General features: G+C 38.7%; 1 pseudogene across 1 annotated transcript; it reads left to right on the forward strand.

Moving 5' to 3' along the window:
• The first annotated feature begins 412 nt into the window (after positions 1 to 412).
• LOC311077237 (dynein regulatory complex subunit 3-like) lies at positions 413 to 6,959 on the forward strand (annotated as a pseudogene). The gene is made up of 10 exons: positions 413 to 470; positions 665 to 774; positions 2,572 to 2,691; positions 2,891 to 2,952; positions 5,606 to 5,774; positions 5,878 to 6,009; positions 6,117 to 6,234; positions 6,278 to 6,384; positions 6,530 to 6,661; positions 6,864 to 6,959. The product of its transcript is annotated as a dynein regulatory complex subunit 3-like (transcript).
• The last annotated feature ends 207 nt before the right edge of the window (positions 6,960 to 7,166 follow it).

Here is a 7,166-nt window from a genome sequence, read left to right on the forward strand (position 1 = left end):
GCATCACCAACACCGACACTTTCCCCGGCCCGAACTCCATCTTGATGACAACAACAATCCTCCGATGGTGAGAGGCTGACGGACAACCAAAGCGTATAGTTAGTATATTTGGTACTTCTATACTCTTTGGCTGGCCGTTATAAAAACATGAATTTATGGACATGTTTGCTTTTCGAAATTTAGTTTAGAAATAGCGGAGGCATTTTAGTACACGTGGAATATATTTCTTCTAAATTCAAATTGCCAACATTTCCTTAGATTTTCCATTTCATGAAGAATCTTACAAATTAAATACTCGGAAGAATATCACAAACGTTATATGGCTGAGTATTATTACTAAAATGTATTTTAATTTCTTTAGAGTATTTTAATTTCTTAATTTCCTCAAATCTCCTGAAAACTCCGGAAGTTGATGCGTCATGGCGGTAGTCTGTGGTTGCTGAGCAACAGTGTTTGCGTCCAGAAGACGAGTAAGTTACTTCAGTGATATATTTCCAGGTAAGTCTGTTGTCAAATGAACGAGCTTTTAGTAATAACATTTGAAATAGGTGACTGATACAGTGTTTTGACTGATTGATTGATTGATTGTTTGACTGTCTGACTGATATCCAAAACATATCCGGAGTATCTCCAAATACTAAGCCATAATTCTTATATTCCTCAGATCTGTCATTCAATAATATTGAAGTGATTGAAGGACTGGACTCTCTTGTGAAACTGCAGAACCCGCACATGCTCTCTACTGGAAACAAAAGCATTGCTCAAACGAATAATGTAAGCCAACTATATTTTAGATGATACAACTTTAGAAAATGCTGGATTAGCGGGGTAAAGTTAGTTTTGTTTTCGATATTCCCCAGACATTCGCTGAAAAATGGCAATACCTCCTAAACGACTTGGCCAAAAATGATTTAAACCCTATTGCCGCTAAAAAGACAAGGCTAACAATGTTTCACAAGCTTCATTTTCCGTATTTTTGCTCTATATAATAAGCACTGCCCCTCAAAAGCCGCCGCAATGTGAGTTTCGCCGGGAAATCTCGCTCTTGACGGAGATGCGAGTAAGGGACTGTGGGGAAAGTGTACTTTTTCTTCGTTTTTAAAGAAAACGCAGAGTGTGTGTTTTTGTAATAGCTTTTTGATTTTAAAAGGCCTATTGACATGAGACCAGTGCAGTTCGGTAGGGGGTCTCAGTGGGCATCTTTAACAACCTCTCCTTTCACCCCTACTGGCTGAAATGGGTATTGCATGTCCAAAATTAACATTCTTTTTGTAATAGCTTTGTCCAGCAGTGAGACAGAGACATCAAACCAGTGTCATTAAGTAGAGGAGGATAGGGGACAACTTTCACAACCTCTATTTTTACCCCTGCTGCTCTACTTTCACCCCTACTGGCTGAAATGGGTATTGCATGTCCAAAATTAACATTCTTTTTGTAATAGCTTTGTCCAGCAGTGAGACAGAGACATCAAACCAGTGTCATTAAGTAGAGGAGGACAGGGGACAACTTTCACAACCTCTATTTTTACCCCTACTGCTCTACTTTCACCCCTACTGGCTGAAATGGGTATTGCATGTCCAAAATTAACATTCTTTTTGTAATAGCTTTGTCCAGCAGTGAGACAGAGACATCAAACCAGTGTCATTAAGTAGAGGAGGACAGGGGACAACTTTCACAACCTCTATTTTTACCCCTGCTGCTCTACTTTCACCCCTACTGGCTGAAATGGGTATCGCATGTCCAAAATTAACATTCTTTTTGTAATAGCTTTGTCCAGCAGTGAGACAGAGACATCAAACCAGTGTCATTAAGTAGAGGAGGATAGGGGACAACTTTCACAACCTCTATTTTTACCCCTGCTGCTCTACTTTCACCCCTACTGGCTGAAATGGGTATTGCATGTCCAAAATTAACATTCTTTTTGTAATAGCTTTGTCCAGCAGTGAGACAGAGACATCAAACCAGTGTCATTAAGTAGAGGAGGACAGGGGACAACTTTCACAACCTCTATTTTTACCCCTACTGCTCTACTTTCACCCCTACTGGCTGAAATGGGTATCGCATGTCCAAAATTAACATTCTTTTTGTAATAGCTTTGTCCATCAGTGAGACAGAGACATCAAACCAGTGTCATTACGTAGAGGAGGACAGGGGACAACTTTCACAACCTCTATTTTTACCCCTGCTGCTCTACTTTCACCCCTACTGGCTGAAATGGGTATTGCATGTCCAAAATTAACATTCTTTTTGTAATAGCTTTGTCCATCAGTGAGACAGAGACATCAAACTAGTGTCATTAAGTAGAGGAGGACAGGGGACAACTTTCACAACCTCTATTTTTTAGTACAATTTCACCGCTAGATGGGAGAAATTCCTACACAATGTCCCTTTAAGTGCATTCATGTTATATTATCTTCAAGTACAGTTTTGTAAAATGTATGAGATTCGAATTAAACATACAAGTGCACATTCAAAACATTTAAACGCGCTTCTTTTTCACAAGTGAGGGATAGCTAACATTTATCCTAATGTTCTGTTCATAATTCATATTTTTTGCACCTACATATAAAGCGTGAAACTGCCGTTGCAAAGTATCGAGATGCTGTCGAAGAATTGCTATACAAAGAGCTCCAGGAGCAGAAGGCAATTGAGGCTGAGAAGAAAAGAAACGAGGAGCTTCAACTACACAAGGTAACCAACATCACCATGCCATCCATCTCATTCAAGTACAAGAACACTGACCTTAAATGCTCGAGGTTTAATAAGTCAGATTTACACTACAGTGTTTGAAACGCTGCACTGTATTAAAATCTTCTTTCTACTGGACATACAAACTTAATATATACTCTTCTTGACAGTAGTGAATAAATATTGCTTCCTTCTTTCACAGGACGCATTCGTGGAGAATTTAAATGGACCTCAACTTTTCGACAGCATGTTTGCTGAGGATCCGTATGCAGAGCAACTGGCTCTCCTCCCCGGAATTCAAGCACTGCGCAATACATATCCTTATAATGAATAGCAAAATATACAAATCAAACCACAAATGAAAGCAATACTTTATAATTCACTCTTAAACATAGGGTTCTTTTTTTGGCATTCATGGAGCTTTCTTTTCTTTAGATTAGATTTTTTTTTCAGATAAAAAAGGGTCCTTTTAAGAACTGTTTCCTGAAAGGTTCTTTGGGGAATGAAAAATGGTTCTTCTATGGCATCACTGCAAAAAAAACAAAAAAAAACAACAAACCTATTATGTTTTTTTTACATTGTCAACTCCATTATTGTGTAATATTGCTGTTTGAGCATGAAAAACGTCTGCAAAGTTAAAAAGCACAAAGTCATTCCAAAGGGAGTTATTCTTGAGTTAGTCTTGAGTTTTCGCCCGGGAACAAACACATCACAATATTTCCCGCCCAAGACATACGCAATATAAAGGGGCGGGGCCTAGTTGAGTTAGTTAGTAGTGCGTTGAAATTCATGGTTATGGTTAAGGGCGGCACATTTCCCAAACACGCTCAAAGCAGTTTTAAAAAGAGGAGCTATTATGGAAATATTATACTTTAGAATAAAATATTTAAGTGCAAACTGAATGTAATGTTTTCTGACACTGAATTGCAATTTAAATTTAAAGGGTTAGTTCACCCAAATATGAAAATTCTGTCAGTAATTACTCACCCTCATGTTGTTCCAACCCTGTAAGACTTTCGTTCATCTTCGGAACACAAATTAAGATATTTTTAATTAAATCTGAGTGCTGGATCACTTCTCCACAGGCTTATGGACACTATAACTTGCTGGCCCAGAAAATGTATTAAAGACGTTGTTAATATAGTCCAAGTGACTCCAGTGGCTCAATCTTAAGTTTATAAAGCGACAAGAATACTTTTTGTGCGCAAAAACAAACAAAAATAACGACTTTATTCCACTTTTCATTTCCTTCTCTCTGGGCCGTAGCGCATCTGTGTTGCACGTCACCACGTATCACACACATGACCACCGTCGCCCAATAGTGAGCCTACGTGGTGAGGTGCAACACAGACGCGCTATGCTATTACACTACGTGAAAAAAGAAAAGAAACCCAAACACGCTCGAAGCAGTTGACCAATTAGGACACATTGATTCAGCTGACCAATCAGAGCACATTGTGCTTTTCAGAAGTTAGGAGTTCATTGAGACAGGAACTAAACAGGGGTGCATTTCCCAAAAGCATAATTAGCAGTGTTGGGTAAGTTACTCTAAAAAATTAGATCCTAATTACATCTTCAACGGTGTAATTAGATTACTTTACTTATTACTGTCTCTCTAAAAAGTATGGGATTACTTATTACTAATTACTTTATAAATCCCATCAACTTTAACCAGTTGACCAATACAAGGATAGACAAAAAACTTTTCTTTTAATTATGTCAAATAAACATAGAATTGCATACATTATTCTTGAACTGACAAAGTGTGTAAAGAGAGAGGGTTACATTAAAAAACATACATTTTAAAGGTCCCGTTTTTCGTGTGTTTTTGAAGCTTTGATTGTGTTTACAGTGTGCAATATAACATGTGTTCATGTTTCGCGTGTAAAAAAACAGTATTTTTTTGTATTTTTCACACAATTTACTTATCTGTAAACTTATCTGTATACCGCTATTTTCACTGTCCTTAGAACGGGCTGATGACTTCCTTGTTCTATGAAGTCCCTCCTTCAGGACTACGTAACGAGTTCTGATTGTAAGCGGTTCTTGTGTTGCGATTCGACAGCAGCTTAGCGCACGTTGCCCGGAAAGGTCACGCCTCTTACCATAACGTGGAGATGCATGCGCTCAGTCCCAAACAAAGGTGATTGGACTCCGGGATGAAAATAATAGCGTCTCGACGACATGGCGACAAACACACTCTACAAACGCAACTCTTCCTCTTCTCCGTGCCCGTGGGAGCGCAACAAGACCACGCCCACTTTTTTGTGTATTCCTGTGGGCGGAGGTGGGAAGAAGGAAGTAGAGGGATGTAGTCCAAACCGGCCGTTCGATGTAGGCGACTTCTGTTAAATAAAATATCTCGCTTGGCATTGAACTTTGAGCTTTATAATTTTACAGATATTATTTATACTCTAACAACAACATTACACACTAACTAAAGTTTGAAACATGGGATCATGAAGAACGGGACCTTTAACATGAAATTTTGATGTTAAATCCACTATTGTTTTATATAGAAATGTTGTACAGCCTATACAGTATTGAATGCAATTACATCAGAAGTAATTATAATTGAATTACAAAGAAATTAAGAGTAATCCCTTATTTTACTTTTTCAAGGGAAAAGTAATTAAAATACAGTTATTAATTATTTACGCCCAACTATGGTCGCAAGTTCTGTCGTTTCGGCATAGTTCAATGAGTCTGTGTTTCCCAAAACTATAGTTCCAACAAACATTCGCTAACAAGCATCGCAAACTTGTGTGGTCAGATCGACAGCTCTCGACATAGAAGCAGAGTTTTTTGTTAAAATATAATGTGGACTTATCCTTATCTTTAAGAGTGCAGATGAGGGAACAGCTGTTAAAAAGGACTCAAAATAATCCATTTACCTTGACAATCCATTTACATATAGGAGCAAAATGGAAGCTCTATGTATGCAGTTATTTGAGGCGGGTTTGGCTCATCTTGCTGAGAGAACGGCTGAGGTGGAATCCTTTTTAACCTGTTCCCGTGAGGCAGTGGCTGACAATCGGCACAAAGCAGCGCAAATAGCAGCTGACTTTGAAAAGTCCAGGAGACAGGTTGGTTTCTTCTCCCTCAGTCACACGAGGAAAACGAGACAACCTGTTTCTGACCAGTTGAACACATCAAAACGCTCACAAATTAAATTCTGTTCTATTGCAGAAGATTGCGGAAATGAAACAGATTGCAGACGCCGGTCTTCTTAAAGCTCACATCACGCCCTGCGATGAACAGGCTGAGCAGCTCTCTGAAACCCTCATGAGTCTTGAACTGTAACTGGTGGACCAACTGGAGGTCAGAATAAAAATACCTATATTGTTAATGTAATATTAATTACGGAGCATATCACCTACAGTAAACGAGTGGAAATTTCACAAATATGCTTTTTTAATTTTTTTAAGGACATCTTCAAAGACTTTGAGAGGAACATCTCAGACATGGTTGGAGGGTTCATTGAAAACGTGCAAGGGATATATCCTTTATCCAACAAAGCAAAACAAAAATACTTTTATTTTATGGGTAAGGCTTCTTTAACTCTGACACACATTCGCACTGATTCGAGACCTGGAGAACGGGTACAATGAACAACAGCTTGTGATTGCCTTGGCAACACTGGAGAAGGTGGTCAAAAACGAGCTAGGGGAGCAAATACCGGATGATCTGCCAACGGTCAGTGGAAAACTGTCTTCATGATCACTTAATTTCTGTGTAATTATGAATAATTAAGAAGTCAAAATCCATCGTAACTACATGCCAGACACTTATTTTTAGTATTGACTGATCCTTCGTCCTCATTTCCTATGCTGCCCTGTAGCTCTTGGTAGATAAAGACACAGTGACCAATGCAGTCAATGCTTCTAACGACACCCACGTGCAGAAGATTGATAATAGGGAGGATGAGCTACTGGCACGGGTCAACAGCTGGATGAGCGGTCTGCTGAAATCGGTACTTGATTTATGAACACACATCCTGTGAACTCCTTAACAATATTATTATATTATATTATATTATATTATATTATATTATATTATATTATATTATATTATATTATATTATATTATGTTGTAGCCTACCGTGCAGCTGTCCAGGATCAGAACGACCTTTTATTATTAAATAAAATATAAATCTTTTTTGTTTGTGTTAATAGATACACAATGATGACGTGAAGAGGAATCGCAAGCGCATCTCAGAGATCCAAAACTACATTCGTTTTGTAAAAGATGAGCTGGAGGACATGGCATGATCAGCAGAGATGGCGGATGGTAGACGGGAATAGGAGATTGAAGAGGATGATCGCAGGTAGGTAGATTGGGTAAGTCTTTAAGTCTTTAGAGTGAGTCTTGTGCGTCTATGTTGAGACGAGACCAGTGAACCAAAGGTGCAGTGGGTTTATAAAGGGAGTGGATGATGAGGTGCAGGGTCAGCTTGGGTTTTGTGCCTCCGCACTGCC

Source organism: Abramis brama (genome assembly GCF_963993115.1).
Source record: "Abramis brama genome assembly, contig: SCAFFOLD_93, whole genome shotgun sequence".
Taxonomy (NCBI): Eukaryota; Metazoa; Chordata; class Actinopteri; order Cypriniformes; family Leuciscidae; genus Abramis; species Abramis brama.